The 17,478-nt window shown below is 31.2% G+C and overlaps 1 protein-coding gene and 1 non-coding gene across 2 annotated transcripts in view; both read left to right on the top strand.

The window, feature by feature from the left end:
• The window catches only part of LOC111691270, a 68,013-nt gene that overhangs the window by 27,758 nt on the left and 22,777 nt on the right, over positions 1 to 17,478 (top strand). The window lies entirely within an intron of this gene.
• Trnal-uaa lies at positions 457 to 540 on the top strand. Its single transcript has one exon. It is a non-coding gene; the product is annotated as a tRNA-Leu (tRNA).

The following is a 17,478-nucleotide window of genomic DNA, read 5'->3' as shown; positions in this document are numbered from 1 at the left end:
TATGACAAAGAGTTGAAAAAAATATGATCATCTTTGGTTAGGGTGGAGATATAACTTTTAGAAACATTTTTTTAATTGATTCAATAGGCCCGATACTTTGAGTCTCGGTTAAGCCTTGGTTAAGTAATCACATGATTAGACTGTACATATACTAATTTATTTTATAATAGTATATTCACAGTCTATTCGCCTGATTAGTTAATTAAGTATTAATCGAAAGACTGATATTAGTTACATTACCTACATACTTTCAATTAAAATTATAAATAGAATAGTATGTATATTGAAATCAATATATTATTGCGCAATATGGAGTAATATTTAATGCGAAAGAAAGGTACAAACGTTTTTTAAAGGGAAGTTGATACATCTAGGAAATAATTTGAAGATGTAAAAAATCAATAAGATGAGACAAAATTTAGAAGAAATTGAGGTACTAGCAAGCTTTCAGCATGTGTCAGGTTGGCCGAGCGGTCTAAGGCGCCAGATTTAAGCTCTGGTTCCCGAAAGGGAGCGTGGGTTCGAACCCCACACCTGACAAACTTTTTTTTAAATATTTTTTAAAAAGATTAGAAACATACTTATTTTTAAATAAAATAAAAATATTTTTAGATAAAACAAGCATTAAAATAGATATTATTAGCTCTTGCACATCTACTTTATTTTAAAAGTATTATGTTAATTTAAAAAAATTTAAACGATCGTGACATAAAGAGTAGTTCCGCGATATCATCAATGTATACCTAGATTTCTAATTTCTGATTTTTATTTCATTTTAACTGATGTACAGTGTGTTCACTTAAAAGTAGTTCCCAATATAGCATGCTCCTGATCAAATCTTTTACAGCTAAAAATATTGAACAAATAAAACAGAGATAACTATAATGAACTATTTAACTACAAATATTTTTTTCCTTTTGGATTTTATCTAGATTTCGAGACTTATTTTGAAAAAAATTATGTACAGGAGAAATGTGAAAAAAAAACTCGATTGTTCCACATTTTTTTACCTAAATTTTGAAGATAAAGAGTAACGTGAATATGGGGCACATTTTGACATTTTTTAAAAGTTCTTTAATGAATACAGTACATGTAGACGGTTTTTTCTTTTCTTGTAATAAATAATTGTACATTAATCTCAAAACCATTTCATTGCGTCCTACAAATCGAATGCCTACTTATACCATTAGGGCTATGAAGTGTAGTATAAATTTAAAATTTCAAAGAAAAGAATCTACTTCTTGCGACTACTGGTCGGTACAAACGTCACGGTACAAAAAAAGTCCCGACAAAAACATTTGAAAGTAGATTCTGGCTGTGCCAGATTTATTTATTTTGAGACATTCTGATGTCATGGAATAACTGCATCTTTTTTATAACAGTTACATTAGAAAACTACCTAAATATAGGGTCAAAGAAAATTAATTATGCGTCAATATGAAGTGGATGAACATATGGTTGGCGTAGAATGACCAAGAGATCTGCCTGCGGCTGAAATAAATTTTAATTAACATCAGAATTCGTTTAGAATACTGTCGGAAGAATGTATGTTGATGGGATTATGATAGTTACCTATTTTATGGCACAGATAAACATTAAATTATTTATATTAACTACAGCCGATTTCGTAATTTTTTTGTAGGATATCTGCTATAATTATATACAGACTCCTAGCTAAATAGCCCGGTAAAAATAGACAATTGAAATAACGAAAATTCCGACATAGCTAAATTTTGGTGAAGACCTTGGGTACACCATTAGAAATAAAGTTTCAAAAGTCCCCATCGATCCCATGTGTGCTAAAAAAGTTATTCGGGGTCAAAAGTCAACATTTGAGGTTCTTTGGATTTTTTTCGAAAACGGTATGTTTTATCAAAAAAGTAGCCCTGACAAAAATTATAGATCTCAAAATTATCTACAAAAATGGTCCTTATACTTTTTTTTAAGAATCACCATTCCTGAGATATCGCAATTCTAATAGTTGAAGGAGTCACGTTCTACATTTCCACACCACCTGTGAGGTAGTGTACTTTGACGCGTTTTTTTAACGTGGTGTCCGCGGTAGGCCCACTCCACGAACTGTTATGACGGAATTTTCAGGGACAATACTCTTTTAACTGTATGATGTTTATTGATATTGATATTGGTTATTGACTTTAATTGTAGTTCTGATTTCTTTTGATATTTTAATCTGATGCATACTCTTCAAAGTCGACTTCAACAGTCATGTCTTCTTTGATTTCTTCTTCTTCTTCTTCTTCTTCTTGCTGGATGTTCATAAATTGTTCAAATGAAGATAAATCAGCTGTTTCTTCATCGAAATCACATGAATCTTCATCTGTTGTATTCAATTGGACATTTGAGCAAGACTGGCTTTGACAGTAACTCTACTCTTCTACAGCCACATTTAGCACTACAACCTTTTTTGCAATTGCAAAAAATAGTGTTTAGGAGTTTTTCCAAAGCAGGTGGAAGTGAAGTTTGAATCGGTTCCAAAGTATTATCTGTTAATTTCCAACCCCAGTCTTCTGGGTTCAGTTGATTGCCTAGCCATGTCTGAACTTGATACAAGTGTTGATTAGCAGAAGCCGATGTTGGAGGAAGACAAGATAGTTGTTGTACTTGTTTCTTGTTTCGTGTATTTTTTACAGAAGTTAAATATCTATATTTGTCTATACAATCAATTTTTTTTGGAGCTCCTTAACAGCAAGGGAGAAAGCGAATTCCTTTTGTGATTATTGTTTGAGGTGAAGAATCAATTTCTGCAATCAATCAAATCTTTTTTTCCAAATAATTTTAATACTGATGTTTTACCCCTTCTGACCATTGCTGATGTAGTATCGCAGCCGGTTATCGCATGTAAAAATAAGATATGGTTTTGGCATTTTAGATAAGCAGAACTTTTTGAAGAATATATTTCTGTTCGCTGTTGAGCCTTTCCAGGTTTTAAAAAGTATATAATTTTATCAATTGGTATCCTTGCAGTGAGTAGTATTAATAAGTCAACATCTTCACCGACTACAATAGTTGTATTTGTTGCATTAAATTGTTCTATTGCTGTTTCAATTATAAGGACATATGCGTCATTTTGACTAAGGGACTGAGTTTCTTTTGAGTGTATATTCTCAGAATAGTATAGTTTATGCATATAAGAGACACAAATAGGCATTTTTACTTGCATTAAGTGCCTGACTATGGATATACGTTGCATATATGTGAATATCATGTAAAAGGTGACTGCTTCAACTTTTAGAATCGTGATATCTCAGGAATGGTGGTTCTTTCTTAAAAAAAAAGTATAAGGACCATTTTTGTAAATAATAGATCTATAATATTTGTCTGAAGTACTTTTTTGATAAAACTTACAGTTTTCGAAGAAAATCCAAAAAACCTCAAATTTTGACCTTTGACCCCGAATAACTTTTTTTGCACACATGGGATCGGTGGGGACTTTTGACACTTTACTTCTAATGGTGTGCCCAAGGTCTGCACCAAAATTTAGCTCTGTCGGAATTTTTGTTATTTGATCACTATTTTTATGACTAATTTGACCGGACTAAAAGTATTATGTACGAGTTTTATTGAAAAATAGTTGACTTCACACATTTAACAAAGCCAAATTTTGACTTATCGTGGCAAAGAAAGATTGTACTTCTCTGTTCAACCTTTCGTATCTAGGACCATGAAGAGGGCTCTAATTTTCATAAATTTTATTACACAGTTTGTCTAAATATAAATTAATGCACAAATAACAGACTTTCTACCATTCTAACGCAGATTTTCTATAAAATAAACTTAATTTGAAACTCAAATTACTTTTTATTGTAAAGAAATTTGTAATTTGCCGCTTTTGAACAAGCGGCATCCGGCATCGTGTAATAAAATCTATAAAATGTATTTCTGGTTGCCTATTTGCTTAGAGCCCTTTAAAGAAGATACTATTTTTAATGTAAATTTTCTTAGTTTGAAAAGCTGTAAGACATTACAATGAAAGAAATTGGAGAAGTAATTAAGTGTTTACTATTTTCTTTCCGCCATTCTGTTGGCTCTCCTTATATTCTCCATTATAAAGCAGTCGTCGTAGCATTAAGTCCGAGTATCCATAAACTACTTTAAACCACTCTTTTATCTCGACAATAAATCTTCTATTCCGTATTTAATTGCACTCACCTAGGGTTTGCATCGTTTTCACAACTATATGAGAATCAGAACATTTTTATTTGAGGGTAATCGAAGCGAACTCTTAAAGGCAACTACTGCTGTTTATGACTCCTGTTTTCTAGTTTTTCTTCTATTTTCTCCATATTTGCTTCAAGTTAGAAATTTATATTCAAACGGCGATACGGTGCTCTGATACATTTTAAGTTAAGTACAGGGTAAATGTAAGACCAAAGTAACTGAATATTACATGAGCGTTTATATTTTAGATAGTTTAAATTTCCTGACGTTTCGAGAAACGTGTCGATATCTTCTTCAGAAAGATTGTATTTTTCTTAATTATACAGGAACTAACACCAATGTGTTAATATACAGGGCGTTTGTAAAATAGGGTTCCATAGTTTTTACGTAAAATTGTTAAGATTTTATAAATCTGTAGAGAAAATTGTAAAAAAATTAAATAAAGAAAATTACGGGCCAAAAACCCCCTTCACGAACCTAAATGGGACGCATAGACGCATATGATTTGCATGTCGAAAAACGGAGTAGCCCATGTTATTTAAAGTAAAAAGTTATGTAAGACCCATAAACTTTTTTCTATTTATTTGCGACCGTTTTGTCAATAACAGAAAAAAAAAACAGTTTTGTTTGAGCCCTGTTAAGGGCATATAACTTCCTAAGGGTGCGTTTTAGGGCACATGTTAATAGGAACTGTTTGGCTTATTTTAATGAGTTATAAACGCAGCAGAAGTTTGGAACACTATTTTAGAAACACCCTGTAGAGTAACATTTTAACCACTTCATCTGCTTTGACCTTCTCTGTAGAAAATAATAGTAAAAACCGTAAGTCTTAGGACATTTTCTTATGAATTTTTTACTCTATTTTGAAGGTATTGAGCTAATTCAAACAAATTATTTACCTATTTACTTTAAAGGCATTATAAACTTGCTTGGAATATATATTTTTTGTCTGGAATATAATGAAAGTATCATTTTATAATAAGTGGACATCGGAAACTTTGTGGCGACTATCAAATAAATAAACAGTAGTAATCTATATTACGCTACTAAGCGGAAATACGCGTTGTAGTAGCAGAAATAGGCTAAATCTATAGTCAAGCTGTGTGCCGCTCTATCCTCACGATACACAATGCTACTGACTGCCATAAAAACACGTGCCGTATACCCGACCAAATGCACGGCCAGCAAAAGACCTGGATTGCTCACAGGCACGCCAGGTCGACAGGGCAGGCATTAGGGTGCCACTAGATACGTATCGAATAAATTGATCGATGGGAAGCTCTAGATCAGAGGCAAACATGTACATGTTATTGCAAACTCGGTAAATGTTGAATGGTCCTTTTCGTTTTTGAAATGGGTATTTTCTGATCGCCGGAGACAATTAAACTCGGAACACTTAGGACAGCTGTAAATTATTTTCTACAATCGCTTTCTTTATGAGTTAGAAATTGTTATTTTGTTAACTTTTGCTGGTACTTATTATTATGTACTATAGGTGCCTATATGTATATTTTATTGTAAGTTCCATGTGAAACGTTTACCGGCCTACAGCCTAAGATTTTCGATGTTTCCATGGCAATCTTGATTATATTCCTTATGCAGGTTCGGTAAATAAATTAAAATATTGTGCAAACAGTTCGTGTAAATAAATTACATGCATATCTTGGCACCGGAACAAAAAAAATATTTAAAAAAGCTGATCCCTAAAGGAGAAAAAGATCTGTTTTAAATGTACGCGTTGTAAAACTGTTTTTAAATTACTAACATTATTATTTGAGAATAATGAAAACTGTAATTTGTAAATAACAGTTGCAATCTTTTCAGTGAAGAAATAACCCAACAATATGAGTTTCGACATCTGCCAATATTTCACAATATTTATGGCACAATTAATTTGATGAATGGCATATTTCCACACTAAATTAATTTTATTCATACTGGTTGCCAACTTTTCACGGACACGGAATATACAGGATGATTTTTCTTTCATGTAATTTCACTGTAAAAGTACATATTGCACCTTCTTCTATGTACGCTACTGCTAACGCAACTGTAAACAAAATTGAGATCCATACAGTGAACTCTGCAATATTTTCATGGTTTTATTTTTTAACTAATAATATATTTTATTGTCAACTGATAACATTATGATAGACACTTTTATTTGTGTTGGAATTTTGCCACAGTTTTGAAGTTTTTAAAAATATAAGAGAACATTTATTTAAAGAACTAGGTTAGGTAGTTTTATTTAAATATTTTCATTATTAGAAATATAAATAACAACCATTGGCCAATTCATTCAAGATAGAGGCTTCCTTATTTATTTTTATACACTTAAAATAGAATTATTAATAAATCATTTTTGCCAATACCAACATTGATTCCCAATTTGTGTAAACAATATTTCAGACATGATTCCTGATATCTAAGAACATGTTATTGTCGTAAATTAATCTGCTGTAAACTCATGTCAACTCTCACTATAACGCTGTATAATAAATCTTGTTCTTTTAATGGTGCATATATTTTAAATTACCTCTGCCATGTTCTTTATATAACTTGAACATCTACGCCTTCAAAATCGGATATACTTTTATTTTAAAATTACACATCTTCCCATATTCTATTCCTGCAATCATTTAATTTGAAACTCGAAGATTTTTGGGGTCAATACGTTAATAGTAATATTATTCCCATTTTCAACGTACCTAGGACGAATTTAAGATGGTTTGAACCAAATTTTCGGTAATTCTTATATATTTCATGACTACAAATACTTAACAGGTTATTCTGTATAATAGGAAATCGATATTCTTTTAGCATTCGCGTTGGGTAGAAGAATAATTATTATCAAGGCCACGACAGCCATTAAGTCACATCCGGTACATTTGTTTGTCTTTGCTGCAAAGACTGGTTTGCTTCGGTGGATGCCTAAAGTATTATTAAGAGGCAATAAGGTTTTGTTCATTATAGATGGCATTTGTTCTGTTGGATTGGGTGTCGGCAAGCAGTAAGCTTGTTATATTTTCTAATATCTATATTTTTGTAGCCTTCAACATCAAATACTTCGACCACATAGATGAATTATTGTCATTACTCTCCGTTTTTTCCTCAATTCGTTAAAATCGGCGAACTTTTTTCGTAATGTTCCCTGGATTTCGCTGATAATAAATGAAAAATTGCTTCTTGAGCTTCTTCAAAAACAGCCACAGGAACACAATTACTTTCTTGCATTTTTACCAAATTCAGATAGAATGTTTATTAAATAACTGATAATAAACAACGTACCATAGCAATCAGTAGGTATAACAAAAACTTCATTGAGTACTAGTAAGAAATACTCCAAGAAAAACTGTATTGAGTACTAGTAAGAAATACTCCACAAATATGATTGTGATGTGATTATGGATAAAACGTTGTATTGCGTTAGTGTTTTAATTGCCTTTTATCCACTTAAGAATATTAAACGCTCGAACTACGTTCTCGCATTTAAATATTCTTGCATAGATAAAATGCTACTTAAAATACAATAAATAACTATTATTTATTTACTTGTACGTTTTAGTTCAAACTTTAACTTTTCTTTAACACCTAATTTTTCGCTTTTTAGGCAACTATAACATGTTCACAGGACGTAAGGTAGATAAACAAGCGTATTATTCTAAATTTTTATTAAAATGGTGTAAAAGTAAAGTATTAACAAAGTCTAAAGGATTTTATTTAATTGTTTTCTTCAATAGAAAAAATTCGTCATCATTTCTGAACTATCTGAAATGTTCCCTCGAAGCACATCATTTACGAGCACCCTGTATGTAAAAATAAGCATATTCATTTAATGTCCAACAACTTTCGTTTCGATTAGATCTTGATTAAATTAATTACCGTTCAATTTTCGAATTATCTGTCAAGCAATTTGAAAGTCATACGAGCGTAATTAAGCTTCTGACTTTTTAAGTCGTGCTCCTAAATCAATATACCTATCGGTATGATTTTAAATCGTGCCTCCGGCACTGGCATAATTTAATTCACAACTTACAATCTCTTCGTGGAAAATAGGTCACCGAGAATAATATTTCTGCATATCATGTTATCACAGTTAGAGCAGTATTTGTAGGTGAATCGAAAAAATCGGAAAATGCTTTCTACGGATATTTTTAATTAAATTCGTTCAATAGCCGGCTTTGTTCGAGTGTCTGCGATGATTTCGTAACCGTTTGTAATAATCGAGATGTCAGGAAAATACGCCTACTACGGATTGTTTATTATAAAAGGCCTCTTAGTCTTTAGTTATGAATATACGACTGCTTCGAAATGTTAATACTATTAAGTCGGCGCGCATATTACCATATGTCTAATTTTTTACTAGATTTATTGAGTCACCTTTTGTGTTTTCTTTAAAGGAAACCTTGGAAAGTCTCTATATCTCTCTCTAGAAAGTAATAAATATTGTCTGAAGGTACTTATTTGTGGCATAGTTTTAGTTATTTTTTTATTTGTTGGGTATTTTTCCATCTTCGAAAAAAATTTTAAAATGAATGCACCATCACTACCATCAATCAAAGATTATTTTTATGGAAACAGTTTTGCCTAAACAAGAATTTGATTATAGATCTCGCACTTCACTAAGTGGTTGACGTTTCGAAAATCAGTGTGTTTACATCTTCAGTTAAATTATTATTAACATTTTAATACTAAACTTTTAAATCATAACAAATGTTTGATAGCGATCGCTGGGCGTAGGGTTGGTCCGATCGGAACGATTTTGTTGATGGGTTGGGCGAGAAATTTTGCAAACTGTAAAAAACGAATAAATATACACTAAACTATTAGGTAAAAACTAACAATTCCAATGCGAACTTACTTAACTTCAACTACAATGGCTGTTGGCAATTACCAGCGGATGAATTATCTAACTTGGCATAATGAAAAACCTATTGTTTGAATCCAAAGTTTAACTTCTAATCCGGCGTTTGAATGGCACCGCTTTCACCACTTCATCCCACATAAACAAAAATTAACTGCGTTCATTAAACTGCATAGCTTCTTCCTGCTCAATCGAAAGTTGTAAACGGGATAACCCATAAAATTTCCTGGCCTGAATGGTGCCAAGATAATTTAATTGCAAAATAAGGAAGTAGTGTACAAACAAGGTTTTGAAATCGTCTGTTCGACATTATCACGTACCTGTAAAATAGTTTAAATACAAAGGAAGTAAACATCATTTACATTTAGGTAAAACAAAACTAAAAACCTTTTTTCTTATGAATTTAAGATAAACAGTTAGAAATACAATAAGAATTTTTTACTCTTTTAATTCTTGCTACAGCCACTCACTGATCTAAATAACTTAATTATTTCAACCCTGACTATTTTTTATTTGTTCTACGTTCAGTTCATTTATACGAGTTTTAATTCTATACCAGATCTAGAGAAACCTGTATTATATTAAAATAATAAAATTTATGTGAGCAAAAATTGAAAAGATAAACTCTGGGTATGAATGCCACATTGAAGAGGAATGCTGTATTACAACATATATAAAATTAATCAAATTTTTTTAAACTTCAGTTCCAACGCAAAAGTCGAGATAAATAAGAAACATTATAATTTTATGAATCAGTGAAGCAGAAGATATTGATTAGATTCGATTAAGGAGAGAAATTATACAAAATCAAACCATTTAAAATGTCTGAAAATCACATTGTCATATTTTTCGCAACCACTATTGTCCGCTACATTTCAAAGGGAACTAAGTTCTTCCGGAAAGAAAAAGTATGACTATACAGGGTGCTTTGTAAATAATGGGCGATACTGTAATGGGAAGTTCCTGGAGTCAAAATAGGCCTATGTAACTCAACTTACCTCAGTGTAAAAGTTATTTATTTATTTATTTATTTATTTATTTATTTATTTATTTATTTATTTATTTATTTATTTATTTATTTATTTATTTATTTATTTATTTATTTATTTATTTATTTATTTATTTGATTCAACAGAATATATCTAATTACTGAATGGGTGGGAACACAACATGTAGTATAGTAACAAACATACTGGAGGTGAAAGATGAAAAGAAAAAAAAACGTTTTTTCTCAATATTTTTTGACACAGAATAGATATTTGGACAAAATTCGGTCTACGGAAGTTTATGGTGATGAGGAATTGATATTTGATTAACATTTTGCCATATTTTACAGATGGCCCTACGATCGGCATGCAGCTCTCAACGTTTTTGATTCTCATAGTATTTAATTTCTTCATATTTGACTGCGAGTGAAAGATATTCTTAGTTGACATCGCTAGGAGCATTCGTTTCTGAGTAAAAACGGGATTTAACTTTACAATACTAATATGCGATTAAAAACTTCATATTTACGCTAAAAAAAAGTCAAATCATTAATTAAACCCCTTTTAGAACCGCTCCTGTCGGCTCAACTACCAAGGTTTATCGAGAGTGAATCTTGACCTACCGTATTCGGTCACATGAATGAATAAGATATTTTTTTACATTTTAAATATTGACAAGTGGTATTTATTTGTTAAAAAAACACGTGTATAAGGATAATAATTGTTTTCGAATGTTAAGGTATTTAGTATTTTTAATATTAACTGTTCACTATGTTTTATGATTAAATATGAGTTTTTAGTATTATGTTTAACTAATTATTCAGTTTGTAGTACGTATATCTTGTTGTGTGACTTATTGCTTTTCAAAGAGTAGTATGGTACCTACCTATTTAAAATGACAGTACCACTAAAAAAACACTCGCTCATCCGTCCACAGCACTTTATTAAAATTGAAAACCGCTGCACTTTGATTTTGAAACCTATTGCAAAATTCAAGACGACTTGGGAAATCAGCTGTTTCGCTTTCAAAGGTCGAGTAATTTTTTTTTCGATTTTCTGTCTTTATTAGACTTTCCAAATACCTAATTAAAATTAATGGCATTATGACTTAATCACCCTGTAGATTTGGTTGAATGATCCTTTGAAATGTTGCAACCGGTATTATAGCTCTTGTGTGAAATAATGATATTACCCGTCATTGTTATAATATTCTTCATCATAATATTTTCGATCCCTTGCTAGATAACATCCATTATTATTATTCAAATTTAAACTTGTACAAGATAATAGATGAGTATTTTAATAAATTTAAAATATTATTCTTATGGCAATTAATGCGTAACTGAAACTTGGATTTTGAAAAAGACTAGAAGACAGGTGGTTTATTTAGTTAATCGCTCATTTCCTACTTTCACTAACGCACTTTATCGGTAGTAAAGCAAGTTTTATTCCTTTGAAAAAGAATATCAGGAAGAGAAAATTTGTACTGGCAATATATACGACTATCTAATGAAACATTTAAATTAACCTGATACGCATGTTGAATTTATATTCTGAGAAATCAAAAAATGTTTATGCAAATCTAAAATGTTAAACATCTTGGTACCTACTAGATAGAGAAATTCGTTTAAGCTAGTGCTGTTAAATACATTTTATTGGTACAGGCGAAATAAAGGACATCTTAATTCATATTTAAATGCCTTAGATAATAATTGATGGTCGTAAAATTTTAATTACCTACTTCTTGGTTATTGTCTTCAAGTTTGAGTACCTATTATGAAAATGTAGTGCCATTATTTTTGTATCTATTCAGCACACCTCAGTATTAAGAAGTTGTCCCAAAACAAACAGCATATTTAACAGAAGCTTTTTATAAAAGAAAATACTTTAAGTTTTTAAAAGGCGATTGAGGTCAAAATGGTGAAATCTGAGTAAATCCATTTATTGTAATTTATTTTATGCATTTATTCACAGCCATCCTGGCTACCAACAACACATAAAACCTCTACATATGAGATAGAATTAATGCTAAACTTTTTAATAGAACATAATAAATGTGTAAAAGCCACGACCAAAGCACTCTTCACTAACCCTTAAGGGTTAATGCAGTCAAATCTAATCCATAAAATAATGTCTGGACTAGTTGCTAGAGAAAGATTTGACCTTCGAAAGGTCGAAGCCTGCAAACCATCGAACAAATTATTTATTAACGACCCAAAAATCCATTTGGCAGCTTTTATTTTAACTACCCCAGAACCTTATTTACACAAATTACCATTCAACAAAATATTGGCGTATTGGATACCTGCTGTAACAACATAACAATTTTAGATAAAATTAGAATCAATATCACTCTTAAATCACACGTAACTGAAGAGGATGTAACTTCGAGCCACCACACTTACCCGAGCTTAATTTTCCTCGTTCCTCGTACCCTACCTATGCCCCTAAATACCTTCTTATTTTTCCAAACGACCTCGCCAATCAGGTCTCTCGTATAATGACAGTAATCAGCAACATAATGTTTCGCTTAGCTATTCATTCTCGGAACTCCTAACAGTTTATCGAATTAAATTTTTCGATCCTGTTCGATTATCGCCGTCGGTATTATCATTAAGTCTGAACACTCGGATGGGTACCAGCTATGCTAGACGCAATAATTTGCTTAACCGTTGCTATTCGATACCGTGGTATGTTTATTGGGGGGCATTAGCTGGTGTTTATATTGTGGTTTGTTTTTGCGTGACGCAGTGACTTTGCAATTATCGTTTTTAGTACTCTTGCGGTCGCTGTTTACTGGAGCAACGGTACCATTCCTCGTGTCCCCTTGGAAGGTGCGGAAAAAATGTCCGGACTCTGTTCTATGAGATTGCTTGGCTGGGTCTGAGATCTACGAGTGAAAAACGATTCGACTTCATTAAAATTAATGCATGATTTCATGGCTGGTTTCAGTCGGATCAGGATTTCTATTAATTTTGACGTGGAATCAGTAAATAATTGAATTGATCTCACCGCAGCATAAGAACCATAGAGAGATTTTTTAAAAGTATTTTGAAAATGGGGCAAAAATATTCTGGCTAGATTTAATCATCAGTATGCTACTAACTACTATTAAATCAATGAAACTTACAGTAATTAATAAAGTACCTATACATTTAAGGAAAAAAACGTCTTATAGAGAAAATTCATTCTTCTTTTCAAAGAAATCATACCTTTCTCAAGTATTATTTAACTATTTTATTTTTTTATTAATTCTCTTTTGATATTTTTTTAGACTATTTTTAATTATTACTTTTTTATGAAGTATATTTTACCATACCTAAATATTTGTATACTGGTATATTGGGATCTCGGAAATTATGTATGTTATGAAAGAAAAACTATTAAATGGAGAAATAGAGAAAAAAATACAAAAGTTGCATTTTCGGAAATCTAATATGATTATCTTGTTTTTAAACATTTTTGTGACCCATAATAAAGTTTCTAATGCTTCCAATAATCTATTCATAATTTTTCTTAAAACTATGCAAAACAAGCAACTTTTATTCGAATTGTTGACAAATTTGGATTCAAATAATGTTATTTAAGAAGTGATATAAATATTGGCGGCCGTTTTTAGCTTGAAGATGAGTAAATTTATTATTGCTTTACAAAAAATTATTACATTAAATAATTTTAGGGACAAAAAGAATTTAATAATAATAAATAATATTTGTTTTTTCGGCTCGTTACTGATTGTTTTTCAGTTATAACACATCGCGAGAAAGCGACAAAATCACTTTCGTTTAGCTTAAAATTCGATTGGCACCCGTAACAAAAAAAAATTTTCAGAGCCGAAATCTTGAAAATCTGAATCAACAATGAAATTCGTTGCGTTGCTGTAGTATTGATTTTACTAATTTCTAAAATTCTTCAAACTAAAAAAGTTCTAGGTTTTCGATATGTCACCTTCTTCTCAAAATGTCTGGAAATCTCAAAACACTAAAGCCACAAACAACTTCTTGGATTATATTTATTTGCATAAATAAACAATTTTTCTTCCATGAAGATTTATATATTAAAGTGAGATATTTTATTTACCTAATTCAAATTTTTTTTAGTTACTACAAAATCATAATGAGCTTATGTATACAGAAATAAATTATTTATTTATCTGCGTGTATATAAGCTTATTATAACCTTATTATAGTCTTAAGCTAAATAACATTTATGCATGAATTAAATTAATCTTGAAAAATTNTAGTACAGTCAGTAGATGATTTAACTTCCAAGAATAACTTCAGGTCGTCCGCATATAGTAAATAGTTGACATCGAGGCATTCAGTTAAGTCATTAATAAAAATAATAAATAACAGTGGTCCCAGAATTGACCCTTGCGGAACTCCTGAAGATTGATGGAATTTACATGATTGAAAGCCTCGATACTGCACAAATTGGTACCTATTACTAAAATAGGATTTAAACAGAGTTAATAGAGCAGGAGATATACCATAAGACTCCAATTTCAAAGTTAATAAATTGTGATCAAGCCGATCGAAAGCTTTAGAAAAGTCGGTATACACAACATCAACCTGACTTCCTGCATCCAAAGCATCAGCAATAAATTGGGTTTTCTCAACTAGATTTGAGGTAGTTGAACGACCACTCATAAATCCATGTTGGTACGGAGATATAGATTTTTCAATATGAAAATAAAGTCGATTGTGTAAAATAATTTAAGAAGTGATATAAATATTGGCGGCCGTTTTTAGCTTGAAGATGAGTAAATTTGTTATTGCTTTACCAAAAATTATTACATTAAATAATTTTAGGGACAAAAATTATGCGATGTTGCCAGATTTTATCAGAATTTAATATTTGTTTTTTCGGCTCGTTACTGATTGTTTTTCAGTTATAACACATCGCGAGAAAGCTAACAAAAAATCACTTACCCGTAACAAAAAAAAATTCAGAGCCGAAATCTTGAAAATCTGAATCAACAATGAAATTCTTCGCGAAAAATTGCTGTAGCATTGATTTTACAGATTTATAAAATTCTTCAAAATAAAAAGTTCTAGATCTTCGATATGTCATCTTCTTCTCAAAATGTCTGGAAATCCCAAAACACTAAAGCCGCAAACAACTTCTTGGATTATATTTATTTGCATAAATAAACAATTTTTCTTCCATGAAGATTTATATATTTTACCTAATTCAAATTTTTTTTAGTTACTACAAAATCATAATGAGCTTTTGTATACAGAAATAAATTATTTATTTATCTGCGTGTATATAAGCTTATTATAACCTTATTATAGTCTTAAGCTAAATAACATTTATGCATTAATTAAATTAATCTTGAAAAATTGCTTAATTAAGTATTATGACATTTTAATACAAATATATAAACAATTTCGGTTTCTACTTTTATTACAGAAAACTATAACATTATTACATTAATTATATATTTTACATATGCGATATCCACTGTAGCTACAATCGGCGGCGTCCCCCTCTCTATTCCTCTCATAATATTGATAAAATGTATCTTTGAGTCTCGAATTTTTTTGTTTGGAGTCTCCAAAGTTAATGATCCATCATGGTCCAAAATTGTTCCCGTTTAACGGTTTCTCTATCTCTTAAAATTTACGAGATACCAGCCCACAACTTACCTGGTATAAAGTTAATTTCATATGATTAAAATTTAGAAAAATTTTTAGAATTAATTTGAGAAGTTGAGGGTTGCTTTCGCTGTACAGCAAAAATAAAACGCTCTCTCAACGGTAGAAATAAAGTATTTTTATTAAAAACTAAGCTTGTGGAAAAAGATGTGTTGTCGGTTCGAATGTTTGCTGGAGAGTCGTCTTGGCGTGAAGTCGCTCGCAGAAATACCTGGTCCTTGGCGCCAATCTGTCGGGGTCGTCTTCCGGGAACCCTGGTGCGTCCGGGCGGCGCGCGGCGTCTCACTGGCGCTCTTGACATTCTACTTAAAAATGGGTCACTGGCAACATGTGTACTCACACAGGGTGTATCTAAATAACACCGAAAAAATGTAAGGGGCGATTCTCTGATGAAAATTAATGGGGGTCTCTGGTATAAAACTTTTTGAAAAACTCTTCCCTTAAAAGTTACGCCCCTCCAAAAATTAAAAAAAAAATGATTTTATTTTTTATCTTTCATGTATATCAAGCTAACGAAACCAAACTTGGTGAACATTATCTAACAAAAAACCTACACTTTTTGAAATTTTTTCAACCCTGAAGTATTTTTGTAAGGGGTTGAAATAATCAACCCCTATGACATTTTTTCTTATAATTTTTTTTCGATAAAATTTTTTCCATTTAAAAAATATGTCTAAAAAGCCGTATTCATTTACTAACTTTTTGATCTTTTCAAATTTTTTCGAAAAGTTAAGGATTTAAGTATTTTAAGAAATAATTAAATGATGTGTTGATTTCAACCCCTTATATTCAGGGTTGAAAAAATTTCAAAAAGTGTAGTTTTTTTAAGATAATGTTCACCAAGTTTGGTTTCTTTAGTTTGATATACGAGTACATGGAAGATAAAAAAACATTTTCCCTGTTCAGGGAAGAGTTTTTCAAAAAATTTTATACCAAAGGATCGCCCTTACATTTTTTCGGTGTCATTTAGATACACCCTGTATAAAAACAGGCATCTTTAAAAAAAACTGAAATTTTAATTTATTTTGCATTATCTCTTCATATTTAGCAAGACGAGTTTGGATTGTTTGAAAAGATAACAAGAATTGCTGTGCTGTGAGTTGATAAACATGGTGTTGGTTATTGCCTGAACTTATTTATTTATGGCGGTATAGTTCTTGTTTTTTTTACTAGTTTTTAATTTTTGCCACAGGTGGCGAAATACCCAAAAAATAAACAGAAAATGGTGATGGTTATACTTTAATAACTTAAAACTGAGTTAGTATAAACTATTTCTATGATGCATGTTACATGTGTTCAAATACACAACTTGGACTATAAAAGCATTACTTATAGTTCGTTACCAAGCTCTCCAGGTGTAAGGCAACGCTTATTATACGTAATTTACACAATTACGTCCGTCTTCCCGTTCCCAAATTTAATTTGAGTTACCATTTTAACCATCTTTTATTTGCCCAAGCCGGTAACCACCGGAAAGGGCCGCTTCCAGCCGACAAATTATGTAATTATCATTTCGAGCCGCGAAACCCACCAGCAGGTAAACAACTAAAAATAAATCATAACTCAAATAAATGAGGCTGAAGTCTTTAAGTCGGCTTAAGTATACGCCTCGCGAAGGACGAAAATAATAAGTGAAAATAAACAAATCCCCGACTTCGCCTTGGCCATAAACATGCTAAATATGTTAAAAAAATCAGGTACATAGGGCAAGTAAGGAAAATATGCAATACATACTCGTAAGAAATAGTAAAATACGTTTTTGTAACTCAGTGGCGCACTTTTTTATATG

The sequence above is a fragment of the Anoplophora glabripennis genome, unplaced genomic scaffold (genome assembly GCF_000390285.2).
Source record: "Anoplophora glabripennis isolate ALB-LARVAE unplaced genomic scaffold, Agla_2.0 scaffold77, whole genome shotgun sequence".
NCBI lineage: Eukaryota > Metazoa > Arthropoda > Insecta > Coleoptera > Cerambycidae > Anoplophora > Anoplophora glabripennis.
The sequence above is the reverse complement of the archived record's forward strand: the minus strand, read 5'-3'. Positions and strand labels throughout refer to the sequence as shown.